This window comes from Lutra lutra, chromosome 3, assembly GCF_902655055.1.
Source record: "Lutra lutra chromosome 3, mLutLut1.2, whole genome shotgun sequence".
Lineage (NCBI taxonomy): Eukaryota > Metazoa > Chordata > Mammalia > Carnivora > Mustelidae > Lutra > Lutra lutra.
The window spans coordinates 83,360,145-83,377,564 of NC_062280.1; the positions used below are offsets into that span (position 1 = coordinate 83,360,145).

A 17,420-nucleotide genomic window follows, 5' to 3' on the forward strand; every position below is an offset into this window, starting at 1 on the left:
AAGTTGTGGGGATGTAATGCACGCATGGTGGCTATAGTTAAAAATACTATACCGTACACTCCAAAAATGTTCACGGACTGTAACAGTAACAGAATTACCATAGTATCTGGCAATCCCACTTTTATGTGAATATCCAAAAGAACTGAAAACAGGATTTAGAAGAGGTATTTGCATATCCATGCTCACTGCAGTGTTACTCATAATAGCCAGTGGTAGAAGGAATCCAAATGTTTACTGACAGATGAAGGACTAAACAAAATGTGGTATATACATATAATGGAGTATTAACCTTAAAAGGAAGGCAATTCTGATACATGCTATCACATGGATGAACCCTGAAAACATTATACCTAAGTGAAATAAGTCAGTCCTGGTCATAAAGAAGACACATCCTTTATGATTTCATTTATATGTTACATAAAGTAGTCAAATTCTTTCTTCTTATTATTTTTTTTTCCAAGATTTTGCTTTTAAGTAATCTCCACACCCAACGTGGGGCTTTAACTCACAACGCTGAGATCAAGAGTCACCTTTTCCACCAACTGAGCCAACCAGGTATACCTAAAGTAGTCAAATTCTTTTTTTTTTAATTTTTATTTATTTATTTGACAGATCACAAGTAGGCAGAGAGGCAGGTAGAGAGAGAGAGGAGGAAGCAGGCTCCCCACTGAGCAGAGAGCCCGATGCGGGGTTCGATCCCAGGACCCCGGGATCATGACCTGAGCCGAAGGCAGAGGCTTTAACCCAATGAGCCACCCAGGTGCCCCTAAAGTAGTCAAATTCTTAAAAATAGCAAGTATAATGGTGGTTGCTAGGGACTAGGAGAGGAGGAAAAAAGAAGCTGTTTGCTCAATGGGTATAGTTGCAATTTTCCAAGATGAAAAAGTGCTACATAACTGTTAACACTGCATATAGTTAACACTATTGTATTACAAATTTAAAAACAGTTCAGGTGGCAAATTTTAGGTTTTGAGTTCTTTACTACAACAATTAACAAAAAGCTTATTAAGTACTTGGCAAAAGTAATCCAAAACAACAACCAATTTGACAAATTTCTGAATAAAACTATTTCAAAAATAATGAAAAAATTCTAAAAGACTCCAAACAATAATAGTAAAATAACAGTACTAATTATTATAAACTAATATATTATTAAAGTAAAAAAATCAGACTAAAATCAGACTTCAAAAACAACATAGTGCAAAATATCAATGAAGCAACATTTTGAGAAACCTCAATGAATGAAAAGTATGAATCAAGGATTTTATACTCAGCTAAGCTGTTCTTCAAGTAGCAAGGCTACAGAAGGAACTCAGGGAATTTTATAAGGGACTTTTGACAAATCTACTAGAATAGCACTGTTCAACAGAAATATAATGCAAGCCACACATGTCAGCCATATATTTAAATTTTCTAGCAGCCACACTTAGAAGAGGTGAAATTAGTTTTAATAATACATTTTATTTAAGCCAATGTACACATCTATCTAAAATGTTATCATTTCAACACACAATCAATTAAAAAAAATCTATGGAGATACTATAAATTCTTTTCTCCCATAACAAGTCTACAAAAACTGGTGTGTATTTTACCTGAATGGAACAACTAAACTCAGACTAGCCATATTTCAAGCGCTCAAAAGCCACAAGTGACTACTGGCTATATATTGGAGAGTATAGTCCATCTTCAACTTGGTTTCATCCAACCAAGCGATAACTTATAAACTCTAGTAAAATTTTACATACAAAAAAAAAACAAAACAAAAAAACCCCAAAAATATTTTACGTACACACATGGACACTCTTCATCCACCCAAGAGATAACTGGTAGACTTGTAGTAAAATTTTACTTATACACATACACAAATCTCTCAAAGATGGGAAAAGGACGAAAGGCTAATATACAAACATCTGCATGCAAAGTGAAAATAAAGCATCTAAAAACGGGAGAAGAAAAATAATATAAACTTTCTCAAATACAAAATACAATCTTTTTTTTTTTTTTAAAGATTTTATTTATTTGACACACAGAGAGAGAAATCACAAGCAGGCAGAGAGAGAGAGAGAGAGAGAGAGAGGAGGAAACAGGCTCCCTGCTCAGCAGAGAGCCCGATGTGGGGCTCGATCCCAGGACCCTGAGATCATGACCTGAGCCGAAGGCAGAGGCTTTAACCCACTGAGCCACCCAGGCGCCCCAAATACAATCTTTTAAAATAAGAGCAAATAGACGGGCGTCTGGATGCCTCAGTCGTTTGATTTCAGCTCTTGATTTCAGCTCAGGCCATGATCTCGTGGTCCTGGGACTGAACTCTGTTTGGGCTCTACACTCCGCAAGGAGTTTGCTTAAGGATTCTCTCCGTTTCTCTCTGCCTCTCACCCCATTTGCATCCTCTCTCTAAAATAAATAAATCTTTTTTAAAAAGAGCAAAAAAAAAATTATTTTAAGAAGAGCAAAAAAAATTATTAAATACTATAAGAGTTGAGACCAAATACATTCAATCATATCAATAAATAGCAATGGACTTAACTATAAAAACGAAAAAATTTTCAACTTGTCTCATATAACCCAAGACTCAACTATATGCCATGTACAATAAACACACCAACACACACACACACACAAATGTGGTTCAGAAAAAGAAAATTAAAGGAATGGATGAAGTTTATCAGGTAATGGAAGATGGTAAGAAAGATGAGCAGATCCTAACTATCAGACAAGTAAAGTTCAAGTCAAAAAGCATTAAGCATGCCCCAATAAACAACATTCACAATAAAGGCTTTTACTATCTGCAGCTCATTCATGAATGTCTGTATCTTTAAGTTTTGGTTATCCTATACATATTTAAGAATATCTAGCCAACAAAAAACACAGCAACCTTTTTATAAAGCAAAAGCTACAGTATATGGAAGGACTGATAAAGACACACTAATAGTATTAACTGACTTTAACACACCACTCTCACTCAGCATAAGGTAAGTAGACAAAGAACAAGCAAGAACTTACTCACGGACCTAATTTAGTAAGGCAGACCTTATAGCTATATATAAAACTTTACACCCAACGCTCCTTCTTCTCAAATACACAAGCAACTTTGAAAAACATGATCATTTATTACAAAGAATATGGTATTATGAATAGCGTAGAATGGAGAAAGAAACAATTCTCTGAGCATCATCTCTTTTGTATGGTTCTGAATTTTAAAACCATGTTAATGTTTAACATGCTCTACAAGTAATTAAAATCAACAAGGATGTGGGGAGAAACCAAAATAGTACACAAGGAGAAACAATAAACACCTCACTTACTAGAAATGAATATTCATATAGGCACAATGAAGAGAACAGAAAACAAAGAAATTTTAAGTTCCATTGGAAAATAATGATTTGAAGTTCATGTGTAAAACTTAAATAACATATCCTTCAAAGAACTGTGCTGATACAGTAGTTCACGGCACACTCTAAGAGATAAAAGTTTGTTTTTATTAAAACGTATCACAGAGGTACAATATTCAAAATAGTGGATTTTTAAGAACAGGATAAAAAATATTTAGGAATTTTTACAATTAAAACCCTTTTTTCAACACCCATTCATAACACAAAATTCCCTGAAAGAAATTTCCCCAAGCTGATAAAGAGCAGGCACCGGTAGAAAACCTATACCTAACAATCATACTTAGGGTCGAAGACTGAATACTTTCCTCCTGAGACGAAATTCAAGCCAAAAACGTCTGTTACCACTTCTAGCCCACGTTTCACCTAAGATTATAGTCAGTATAATGAGGGAAGAAAAACAAAAACAGGCATGCATACTGGGAAAGAAGACATAAAATTAATTTATACATGATAATTTGTACATGATATGCTCATATAGGGAAAAAATCCTAGGGAATTTCAACAGAGTTCCTAGAACTTAAGTGAACTTAACAAAGTCACAAGTCAGTATTAAACACTCAATTGTATTTCCACATATTGGCAACTAAAAATTGAAAATAAAAAGCAGTATCATTTACAACAGCATCAAAACTATTAAATACTTAAGAGACAGGCTTAACAAATCATGTGTGAAACTAACATAGCAATGTAAATGGAAATATAACACCTTAATGGATTGGAAGGTCCAATACTTTTCCAAAAAAAATTTACTTGGATAAATTTCCCTCCAAATTTTCTAAATTTCTAATAAATTCCAATAAAAACCCCAAGTGTTTTTTTAAAAAACAAAAATGGACAAGTTAATTCAAAAATTCATATAGAAAGGCAAAAGAAAAATAGCCAAAATAACCTTGAAAAAGTAAATCTGAAGGACATATACAATCTGATTACAAACTAAATCATAAATCATAAAGCTAAATTATTCAACAGTGTCACTAGCATAAAATCATGTAAAACAACAGAAAACAACCATACAAAAGTCTACAAATAGGCCCACATACATAAAGATAATGAATTTTAGGAGCCAACTAATGAGGGAACTGAATGAGGGCAAGGATAGTCTTTCCCACAAATGGTCTGAACAGAGTGTGGAAAAAAATAAGCCTATGCTCTTACCTCTTACTTTACATAAAAACTAACTCAAAACAGACCACAGGCCTAAATATAAAGCCTAAACTTAAAAAAATCCGTAAGAAAATATAGGAGAAAAATTTTAGTGACCCTGAGTTTGGCAAAGATTTCTGAGGACACAAAATGCACAGATTATAAATTAAAGAAATGATAAACTGGGCTTCCTGAAAATTAAAAAATTATGCTATTCAAAACACATACTTTAGAAAATGAAAAGACATACCAGACTGAAAAAATACTCACAATACATATGTGAGGGCCCTTCTATGCAGAATAAAGAACTCCTGTATCGCAATAATAATAAACCAACCCAATTTTTAAAAACAAAATGAGCCAAAGATTTAAAAAGACACTTCATAAAAGAAAATATAGTAATGACCAACAAGCACTTGAAAAGATGCTCACAACTTTTTATGAGGAAAAATGCAAAATGAATCCACAGAAGTTTTGACTACACACTCAAGAAATGACTAAATTAAGAAACTGACACCACCAACTGCTGGTGGGAGTGTCAAATGATATCACCCCTTTGCAAAACTATTGGGCAGTTTCTTACAAAGTAAATACATGGCTATTTTGGGGCACCTGGGTGGCTCAGTCAGTTTGGTTAAGCATCCAACTCTTGATTTTGGCTCAGATCATGATCTCAGGATCTTAAGATGGAGCCCCAAGTTAGGTTCCCTGCTCAGCAGGGAGTCTGCTTGAGATTCTCTCTCCCTATGCCCCTCCCCCATTCATGCTCTCTGGCAAGCACTTAAAAGAAATACCTGAGTATCACATGACCCAGCAATCCTACTAAACATGTACCCCAGAAGTGAAATGCATGTTGACAGACAACTTGCACATGGATGGTAACTGTTATTTTACTTACAATAGCCAAAAACTGGAAACAATACAAATATACCATCAACAAGTAAACAGACAAAGTGGACAGATTCTTCCATTGGAATACTACAGAGTTAAAAAAAAAAATTAAGAGGGGTCAAACTGATGATATGCACAACAATGATATACCTCAGAACTATACTGAGGAGAAAAAGGAACCCTCTACACTGCTGGTGGGAATGCAAGCTGATACAACCACTCCAAAAAACAAATGTTTAAAAATAGAGCTCCCTCCACCCTGCAACTGCACTACAAGGGATTTAACTAAAAGATACAAACATAGTGATCCAAAAGGGCACCTGCAAACCAATGTTTATAGCAGAAATGTCCACAATAGCCAAATTATGCAAAGAACCCTTATGTCCATCAACAGATGAGTGGATAAAGAAGATATGGTGTATGTTTATACACACACACACAGGAATATTACTTAGCCATCAAAAAAATGAAAACTTACCATTTGCAACAATGTGGATGGAACTAGAAGATATTATGATAATTGAACTAAGTCAATCAGAGAAAGACAATTATATGATTTCACTCATATGTGGAATTTGGGAAGTAAAACAGAAGAAATGGGGGGAAAGAGGGGAAAGTAGAATGGGACAAAATCAGAGAGGGAGATAAACCTCAAGAGAGACTTAACTGTAGGATGCAAACTGAGGGTTGCTGGAGGGGAGTTAGGTGGGGGGATGCAGTAACTGGATGATGGGCATTAAGGAGGGCATGAGATGTGACGAGCACTAGGTGTTGTGTGCAACTGATGAATCACTTAACTCTACCTCTGAAACTAAAAATATACTATGCTAATTAACTGAATTTAAATAAAATAAAAAGTTTATTCCACTTTAGGGGAGGGGGCTGGAAGACGAGAAAACTAGGTGAAGGGGATTCCAGTTATAAAATAAGTCAAAGAAATGAAAAGTACAGTATGAAGAATATGACAATATTGTAATAACATTGTTCTGTGATTACACTTACCATGATGCACATTGAGTAATGTATGGGACTGTGGAATCACTATGTTGTACACCTGAGACTAATGTAACACTGTGTGTCAAAGCTACTTCAGTAATAAAAATTATTTTTAAAGTTCCCCAAAAAAGTATACTGAGAAATAACCAGACGCCAAGTGACTACGAACCATCATGGTTCCTTTTATATGACATGTGAGAACAGAGAAAACTAATACATAGTGATTGAAATCAGATCATTAGTTGACTGAAACGGGGTGGAGGATATGACTGCAAAAGGTTTAAAGGGGATTTTTGTGGGGAATGAAAATGTTATTGTTTGGAATGGTGGTCACACAGGTACATTTGTTTATTAAAACACAGAACCACACACGAAATAAATGATTTATATTGTATATAAATTACACTTCCATAGAGATGATTTTTAAAATGAAGAAAAGGGGCACCTGGCTGCCTTAGTTGGTAGAACATACCACCCTTGCTCTCTAGGTCATGAGTTCAAGCCCCACACTGGGCACAAAGCCCACTTAAAATTTTAAAAAAAGAAGAAAAAATAACAAGATGAAACAAAACATTAATGTAAACAATACATGCTGGCAAGACAATATTGACAATGCTCGTGAAATTGTGATGAGTATAAGACACTTTCAAGAATGAGTGCTAGTGAATGTGTTAAAGTATAAATTGGTATAATCTGGAAAACAGTTTGGTAAGAGGGTCTTTTTTTAAAAGGTAAGTTTTATTTAAAAAAATTTTTTTTAAAGATTTTATTTATTTATTTGACAGAGAGAGAGAGGAAACACAAGCAGAGGGAGTGGGAGAGGGAGAAGCAGGCGTCCCCCCAAGCAGGGACCCCAACACAGGGCTCGATCCCAGGACCCTGGGATCATGACCTGAGCCGAAGGCAGACGCCCAATGACTGAGCCACCCAGGCACCCTGGTAAGATGCTTCCAAGCTTTAAATCCATTGCCAAGTAAGACTTCTTGAAAAATAATGACATCTGAAAATATTTATGTATTAAGTAGAAAAAGCAGGAAACAAAATCACTGACGATAATCTCAAATATAGGAAGGCAAACAGAATGTGAAGATGAAAGCATGAATAAATGTAGAGTTAAAAAAAAGCCAGTAAGAAATGTGCCAAAGTATTAACCAGTGAAATTATAGGTGGTCTCTATTTTCCCCTCTACATTTTCTACAATTTACTCAAATAGTACATATTACAAAAAGCAACCAGCCAATCTTTAAAACTACTAATCTGGTATCTTTCCATAACCAAAAAAAAAAAAAAAAAAAAAGGGAGAGAGGAAGACAAAATAAAAAAGACTCTAGATAAGTCCTTGTCCTATCCTAATTAAACCTGCCTCTCTTCTAGTACTAACTTTCTAAATCTAATTCTCAGTCCTGGCAGCATATTAAAATCACCTGGAGAGACCAAGTATGGACTATATGGGTGAGAAAATAGTTAAAAGGATGCAGCAGCTGACTTCCACTCCAACACAGATGACATACATACAGTGAAATATTATTTAGCCATAAAAAGAACTAAGTACTACAACATGCATGACCCTTTAAAACATTATAAAGTGGAAGTCATCAGATATAAAAGGCCACATGTTGTATGACTCCATTAACAGGAAATGTCCAGATATAGGCAAATCCACAGAGAAAGGGGGCACCTGAGTGGTTCAGTCATTAAGCATCTGCCTTCAGCTCAGGTCGTGGTCCCAGGGTCCTGGGACTGAACCCCATGTCAGCTACCAGCGCAGTGGGAAGCCTGATTCTCCTTCTCCCACTCCCGCCCCCGCTTGTGTTTCCTCTCTTGCTGTCTGTCAAATAATAAACAAAATCTTAAAAAACAAAACAAAACAAAACCATAGAGAAAGAAAGTGTTTAGTGGTTGTTGGGGAGTCAAAGGGGTCATGGGATGGAAGGTGACTAATGGGTACAGGATTTTTTTTTTAGGGTAATGGAAGTGTTCTGGTAACAAGACAGTTATGATGTACACCACTGATTATAGTAAAAACCACTGCACACTTTAATATGGTGAATTGCATTACATGAATTTTATTACCAAAAAAATTGCAGGGGCACCTAGGTGGCTCAGCTGGGTTAAGTGTCTGGCCTTTCACTCAGGTCATGATCCCAGGGTCCTGGAATCGAGCCCTGCATCAAGCTCCCTGCTCAGCGAGGAGCCTACTTCTCCCTCTCCCTCTGCTGCTCCCTCAATTGTGCACACGCACACACACTCTCTCTCTCAAATAAATAAGAAAACTCTTTTAAAAAAATTCCAAAGAGGGGCGCCTGGGTGGCTCAGTGGGTTAAGCCGCTGCCTTCGGCTCAGGTCATGATCTCAGGGTCCTGGGATCGAGTCCCACATCGGGCTCTCTGCTCAGCAAGAAGCCTGCTTCCCTCTCTCTCTCTCTCTGCCTGCCTCTCCGTCTACTTGTGATCTCTCTCTGTCAAATAAATAAATAAAATCGTTAAAAAAAATTTTTAAAAAAAATTAAAAAAAAATAAAAATTCCAAAGAAAAAAGGTGAAGTAACAGGAAATGAATTCATCCTCCTACCAAAAGCAACAACAACAAAAATCTAATGAGAGGTGAAACAATGCTTTTCCAGACACTGGACACCAGGCAATGAAGGACAATGATACTTAAGAGAAGTAAAACAAAACAAACAGTTCTACAACTGCCTCAGCTTACTACCCTGGAAAAGCTTCTATGCCATGGAGCAGGAAAGTGAACTAAGACAAAGCCAAAAGACTTCATGAGTTGAAGAGACAGAAACAATAGTCTAAGAAGATGAAGGTACCTAAGGTTCATAAACAGAGTACCAAAAAGGAAGGGACTGTAGAGAGAGTTCTCTGCAGTATTCAGCATAGTACTCATCAGCACAGGTTTGTGAATAAATTATAAGGCATTAAAGAAAGAACTATCCCAAAGGACTAGAAGGAAAAGTCCCTGTCAGGGCCAAGAAGAGCACCTGTTCCCACAAACTAGGCTGTGGGGGGGGGAGACATGCTACATAGAGGAACAAAGGATGACATTGAATTTCATCAGCAAGTGGGAGTGCCTGGGTGGCTCAACCTGTTAAGCATTTGCCTTTGGCTCACATCATGACCTTGGGGACCCAGAATGGCACACCATGTTGGGCTTGAGTCTGCTTCTCCCTCTTCTTCCTTGTGTCACTCTCCCTCTCAAATAAATAAATAAAATCTTAGGGGGAAAAAAAAAACAACAAACAGTGCAACTGAGAAGACTGGAGCACCATTGTTTAAATACTGGAAGAAAAAACTGTCAAGCTAGAACTCTGTATCCAGGAAAAATAATTTCAAAAACAAAGGTGACATTAGAGATCTATTATACAAATGCCCATACAGTTAATAATACTATAATTTACATTTATAAATTATTAAAAGGATGTTTGTTATGTGCCTTACCTCACACAAATATGGGGAAGTAACATTTTTAGACTTGCCAAAGCTGAAGTATTCGTCATCAGCAAACCCACACTACAAAAAATGTTAACAGTAATCCTTTGGGAAGAAGGAAAATGATACCTGATGGAAGTCTGGATATGAAATAAACTGATGGGAAGGAGTAATAATAATTATGAAGATAAATACCTACCTCTTTCTCTTATCATTTAAAAGTACTTGAAAAATAACTGGCTATTTAAATAAAAATAAGAAAGTGCTAAAGGGTTTACTACAAGTGTAAAATGTATGGAAACAATAGCATAAGATTCAGGCAGGGAGATATGGAAATACCTAAGGTTCTTACACTATAGGTAAGTGGTATATCACTTAAAGACAGACAGTGATAAGCTAAAAATATACAGCTAGTCCACGAGTTATGACAGTCCAAATTGTAATTTTTTCACTTTACGATGGTTTGAAAATGATATGCACTCAGTAGAAACCATACTTCAAAATTTGAATCGTTATATTTCCCTGGGTTAGCAATATGTGGTACAATGCCCTCTTGTGATGCTGAGCAGTAGCAGTAAGCTACAGCTCCTAGTCCACCACACAATCATGAGGGTGAACAACCCATACATTTACAACTATTCTTAACCGTACAACAATTCTGTTGTTCATTTTCAGTACAGTATTCAATAAATTACATGAAATATTCAAAACTTTACTATAAAAGACTTTCTGGTAGATGACTCTGCCTAACTCTAGGCTAATATAAGTGTTCTGAGTACATTTAAAGTAGGTTAGGAGAAGCCATGATGTTCAAAAGGTTAGGTGCATTAAATACACTTTTGACTTATAACATATTCAACTTGCAATGAGTTTAGGGGGATATAACCTCATTGTAAGTCAAGAATGATCTGTATACTATAAACCCCTAAACAGAATTTCTCAACCTTGGAACTACTGACATTCTGGGCAAGGCAAGCCTTTTTGTGGGAGGTCTTGGGTACTGGAAGATGCTTAGTAGCATCCCTGACTTCTACCCATGGGATGATGGTAACACCCCCACCCCCACAGCATGAAAATCAAAAATGTTTCCAGGCGTTATCAAGTGTCCTCTGGGAAATAAGTCAGACCTCTCTGAGGACCATTTCCCATATCAATCACTTAAAGTAAAGCAAAAAGAAAAAAAAAAGTTATAGCAAGTAAGCCAAAAACAGATAAAGTGGAATCATAAAAAAATAATCCAGTGCTCGCTTCGGCAGCACATATACTAAAAAATAATCCAAAAGAAGGCAGAGTAAGAGAGAAAGAAAACAAACAAGAGAAGAAACAGAAAATAGTGCTTGCTTCAGCAGCACACATACTAAAATTGGAATAATACAGAGATGACTAGCATGGCGCCTGCACAAGGATGACACACAAATCCATGAAGTGTTCGATATTTTTTAGGGGGGCCTGGCTTCCTCAGTCGGGACAGCATGCAACTCTTGATCTAGGGATTGTACTTTAAGCTGCACACTGGGCACAGAACCTACTAAAAAAGACAGGAGGGAAAGAAGTAGGGAGGAAGGGGAAATGGTAAGACAACAGAATGAAAACTAACCAGATCAAAAATCATATTAAATCTCAGTGAACTAGGAATTGAGGGGAACTTCCTCAATTTGACAAAGACTATCTACAAAACTTCTATAGCTAACATCATAGTTAATGGTGGGAAACCTGAAGCTTTCCCACTAAGATAAGTTACAAAGCAAGAATGTCCCCTCGTCACTTTGTTTCAATATCATACTGAAAAGTTCTGGCTAGTGAAATAAGAAAAGGAAATAAAAGGCATACAGATAGGGAAAGAAGAAATAAAACTGTCTTTACAGATATTATGATTATCTATGTAGAAAATCTGAAGGAAATGACAAAGTAGTAGTTTATTTCATATGCTTAAACAGATCAGTCAGTCAAAAGGACTTACTCCTACTCATTTATGTACCCAATAACAAAACTTCCAAGATACATGAAACAAAAATCAGTGTAACTTCAAGGGTAAAGAGACAAACCCACAATTACAGAGATTTTAATACCATATTCTCAATGAGGGAGACAAACCATAAGAGACTCTTAATCTCAGGAAACAAACTGAGGGCTGCTTCAGGGCATAGGATAGGGTGGCTGGGTTATGGACAATGGGGAGGGTATGTGCTATGGTGAGTGCTGTGAACTGATGATTCACAGATCTGTACCCATGAAGTAAATAATACATTATATGTTAATAAATAAATAAGTCTTTAAAAACACACACACACAACTAGACAGAAAATCAGGAGACACTGCGTACTGTAACACTACCAGGTAACTTAACCTGACTTTTACAAAATGCTCTACCCAACAAAGGTAGCATACACCTTCTTTCCGTGTTCACAGGAATCATTTACAAAGACAGAACATATTCTATAAAGCATATTAAGAATTCAAACCAAATGTTCTCAGACCACAATGGAATGAAGTTAGAAATTTAGAATGGGGGGGAAAAGAAAAAGAAATTCATAACAGAAAGATCCCTATGAAACCACTGAATACTTGGAAACTAAATAACGCATTTCTAAATAACCCCAGGGTCAAAGAAAAAATCAAATAGAAACTAGAAAGTATCTTAAAGTGAATGAAAATTTAAACCAAAAGTCAAAAAATACTGCTAAAACAGCACTTATGAAGAAATGTATTGCACTCAATACGTGTATTAAAATAAAGGTCTCAAATCAATGACCTTAGCTTCCACCCTCAGAAACTAGCAAAAGAGCAATTTAAATCCAAGTAAGCAGAAAAAAGGAAATGATCAAGATCAAAGTGAAAATCAATGAAACTGAAACAAAATCAACAGGAAAAAAAAAATCAGTGAAACCAAACATTAATTCTTTAACAAAATCAATAGAATTGATAACTTTCTAGCCAGACTGATGAGGAAAAAAGTGGGAAGACACAAATGACCGATGTCAGGCACAAGAGAGGAGACATCACCTTAGAGTATTACAAACTTATCAATAAACCTGTCATTTAAGTGAAAAGGACAAATTCCTTGAAAGAAACAAATTTTACCAAAGCTCACTCAGCAAGAAATAGGTAACCTGAATCAGGACCCTAATACAGAAACTGAACTATAGTCAAAAACCCTTCATACAAAGAAAATTCCAGGGACAGATTGGCTTCATTAGTGAATTCTATAAAATATTTAAGGAGGAAATAATACAAACTCTAAACAAATTTTTCCATAATACTGAAGTGGAAGGAATACTTCCCAGCTCATTCTATGAAGCCAGTATTAACCTGATACTAAAACCAGAAAAAGACATTATAGGAGAAGAAAACTACAGACAAATATTCCTTGTGAACAGATATAATCTTCCTAAATAAAAATTTAGCAAAGAGAATTCAACAACACATTAAAAGAATAAAACATAACCAAATGGGGTTTATCCCAGGAATGCAACCTTGGTTTCAAAATCGATATAATTCATTGCATTAATTTTTTTAAATGCCATGATCACTTCTATACACAGAAAAATCACCTACAAAATCCAACACCCTTTCTAAAAATTCTCAGAAAACTAAAAATATAGAAGGGAATTTCTTCAATTTGATAAAGGGGATCTATCCAAAACAAAAATCACATCATACTTAAGTGAAATACTGAATGCTTCTCTTAAAATTAGGAAGATAGGGATATCTGCTCTCAACATGCTACCCATCCATTCCTATACTATTCTAAATACTGCCTTTGTAAGTAAAGTTATATGTATTTCATTAATTCTGCCTCCCAAATACATTAGCTTTAGCTAAAAAAAAAAAAAAATCCAAAAAACACAACTCCCCCCACACACAATGAAGTCACATTACTAACGTTCTGCCTTTTTATGTAAAACTAAACTTAAAGACATTTATCAACTAAATGGATAAGTGCCCATTTGCAATAAATTCCTTTTAGAATTTAATAACATGGTAAAGCTTCTTCTCTTCTGAAAAACAGCTGTGTTAAATTTTCAATGAATAAGAACTCAATCACCCACAGCTTCTGTATCTTAATTGCCTATAGGGATATGAAGAAAAAAGGGGGTGAGAGGACTTTAATGACTAGAGTAACTAATATCTTAAGACGAAATGTAAAAGTGAAAGCAATCTTAATGTAATCTTAATTATATCATACCCATTATAATTCTAAAATACCTGACTTACAAATCAACTTTTGGAAAACAACTCAATTAGAAGTTATATAACACTAATTAGTTCCACTTCATAAAGTAACAAATGTTTAATCTTTTGTTATCTAATTGTTGGTTTTCTGAAACCTTGTTTTAAATTGAGAATTTCCTAATGTTGATTAAGACCATGACCTTCAACATCAACACTAATTTAGGAAGGTGACAGTAACATCAGTAGCTGGCTTGCTCTTAAATATCCAAGCAACAACAGAAATTAGTAGAGAAAATTCAAAACAGTAAGCAAAATAAATCATGACACACAGCTTTAAAAAACATTATTTGATATTCAGTTAATTTATCTATTGACTAACAAAGTCATCTCTGACATTATTTTGCATTTCTTAAATACTAAGAGAGAAAACTCTTTCATAAAATTTCAAGACACCTATATGTGAAAACCAAGAATCACTGGCTATACAAAGTAAAAACAAGATTAAAAAAAAAAAAAAAAAAGCTAGCAAATGGAATCACTCATCCAAGAAATTACACAAAAAGAAAAGGAGTCTCTCTCACCCAGCAAAAAAAACAAAAACAAAAACAAAAACAAAAACAAAAAACAACCCTGTGCCAGGCTACAGAGCTCTATACTTGAAAAATGCTTGGGAAGCAGTTCCTCTGGAAACTACCAAATTTGAAATGGGCAACAGATGAACACTTTACTGCCATAAGTAAAAATCAGTATAATGAAAGCAATCACTGGGGTGGGGGTGGGGCACAGAATACTCTGCATTTATCAATATCATCTTTCAGACTTTTAAAATCATCCACCATCTCCCAGACCCATTTGAGAAGTTCACAGAAATGCATCAAAACCCTCAGGTGTTACAGAAAGGAGGAAAAAGAAAGGCTGAGTACCACTGCTCTAAACCAGGGCTTCTCAAATTCTAAGGTGCATCTAACCACCTAGCACTCTTTCTAAAATGCACATTTTTGATTCAAGAGGTGTAGGATAGGACTTGAAATTCAGGAATTTTATCAATCTCCCAGGTAATGCTATATTCACAAACTGAACTTTGAGTAACAAGGTTCTCAACTACGCATTTCACAAAAGGTACCTTTATGGCATAATTACTCTGGAAAATAGTTTAACAGCTTTTTAGAAAAGTTAAACAGTTTTAATATACCCACCATACAATCAAGCCATTTCATCCCCAGGCATTTACCCAAAACAAATGAAAACAGATGTATAAAAATGCTCACAGCAGCTTTATTTGTAATAGCCAAAACCAATCAACAGATGAGTGAATAAACTGGTATATCTGTAAAATGGACTACTCTTGCAATATGAAGACATGCATTATTGATACATGGTACAGTATGTATGAATCTCAAACAATTATGCTGAGTGAAAGAAACCAAAGAATAATATGCTTTATGACCCCATTTATATAAAAAGTCTAGAAGATGCAAACCACTAATCTACAGTGACAGATCAGTCACTGCCTGCAAAAGAACAGGGGGCTTATAAAGGAGCATGAGGAAACAACTTTTGGAGGTGACAGATATGTTCATTAACCATGACTGTAGTAATAACGTTTTTACAGGTGTATACATACAAACATCAACAAACTGTACATGCTAAGTACATGCAGTTTATTCATCAATATGCTTCAATAAATCTATTTTGTTTTTTAAAAGATTTTATTTATTCACTTGAGAGATAGAGAGAGCACACACACAGTGGCACAGAGAGGGAGAAGCAGACCACCCCCGCTGAAAAGAGAGTCTGATGCAGGGCTTGACCCCAGGACCCCGAGATCATGATCTGAGCTGAAGGCAGATACTCAACCAAATGAGCCATCCAGGCACCCCAATAAATCTATTTTAGAAGCTATCTTTCAAATAAAAACTTCTGGCTAAACAAAATAATGTCACTATAGATAACTATATAAATTCTAACTTTCGAAACTCCATGTGATACTATGATAACAAGAAATATATATTCAGTCTTTGTCCCCATTCCTGGCACAGAGCTCCTAAAACTCTTGGAATTTCCGAAGTGGTAAGTGTGTCTTGATATTCCTAACAAATCCCTTTCAAACACATCTGAGTTTATGTTACAAGGTCACTTTTGGAAAGCACCTAAGGATGGAGGGGGTTGCCAGGAGAACCAATCATGTGATTTAGAGGGTTGGAACTTTCAGTCCCACCCCCTAGTCTCTGGAGAGAGGAGAAGGACTACAGATCGCAGATAATCACCAATGGCTAATGATCATCATCATTATACATACATCATACATACATCATGCGTATGTAATGAAGACTCCATAAAAAATCCCAAAGGACTGGATTCAGAGAGTTTACAGGCTGATGGATACATGGAGGTGCTTGGAGAGGAGCATGCTTCAAGAGGGTATAGACACTCCGTGCCAATTTCTTTTACCCTACCCTATGCGTTTCCTTCTACCTGGCTGTTCCTGCTTTTTATCCTTTTATAGTAAACCAGTAACGATCAAGTAAAATGTATCTGAGTTCTGTGAGCAGTTTAGCAAATTAACTGAACCCAAAGAAGTGGTAATTTGATACTCCAATCTATAACCAGTTGGTCAGATGCACATGTGACAATCTGGACTTGTGACTGGCATCTGAAGGTGGGGGAAAGGAGCAGTCTTAAAGAACTGAGCTCTTATGAGATCTGATGCTATCTCCAGATTCATCTGAATTGGATATACGCAACTGTATGCCTATACTAAAAATAAGAGTTTCCCCCTTGGGGTGGGGTGGGCAGTGGCAGTGGAAGGTGACTCAGAGAGCCCTTCGGGATCTTTCTTAACTCCAAATAACCACTGAAAACATGTCCTATAGAGTAGGTAAGAAAGCCAGTGGTGGGGCGCCTGGGTGGCTCAGTGGGTTAAAGCCTCTGCCTTTGGCTCAGGTCATGATCCCAGGGTCCTGGGATCGAGCCCCGCATCGGGCTCTCTGCTCAGCAAGGAGCCTGCTTCTCCCTCTCTCTCTGCCTACTTGTAATCTGTGTCTGTCAAATAAATAAATAAAATCTTTAAAAAAAAAAAAAGAAAGAAAGAAAGCCAGTGGTGATCCAGTAATAGAATAACAACAACAACAACAATAATAATACATTATTATTTATAATAACGTAAGAAATCTTACTCTGTTCAGTAAAACCTGCAATTTTGCTAAACTATAAATGTGGTATTGGCAAAATACAACATTACAATCAGACACCTTTTGAGCAATCAGTCTCACTCCCACCAGTGTCCACTCTCTCAACTACCATTCTCTCCCCAGGAGTGTGTTGCCATCCACCAAACTGGTAAATGATCTCACCTTCTCCCAAAGACAGTCAATCATGCTAGACAGTGAATC

General features: G+C 36.0%; 1 protein-coding gene and 1 non-coding gene across 4 annotated transcripts in view; one reads left to right on the top strand and one right to left on the bottom strand.

The window, feature by feature from the left end:
- Positions 1–17,420, bottom strand: part of EPC2 (enhancer of polycomb homolog 2) — a 117,175-nt gene that overhangs the window by 78,437 nt on the left and 21,318 nt on the right. The gene's annotated exons all lie outside the window — the stretch shown is intronic.
- LOC125096562 (U6 spliceosomal RNA) lies at positions 11,189–11,295 on the top strand. The gene has a single exon (XR_007126245.1). It is a non-coding gene; the product is annotated as a U6 spliceosomal RNA (small nuclear RNA).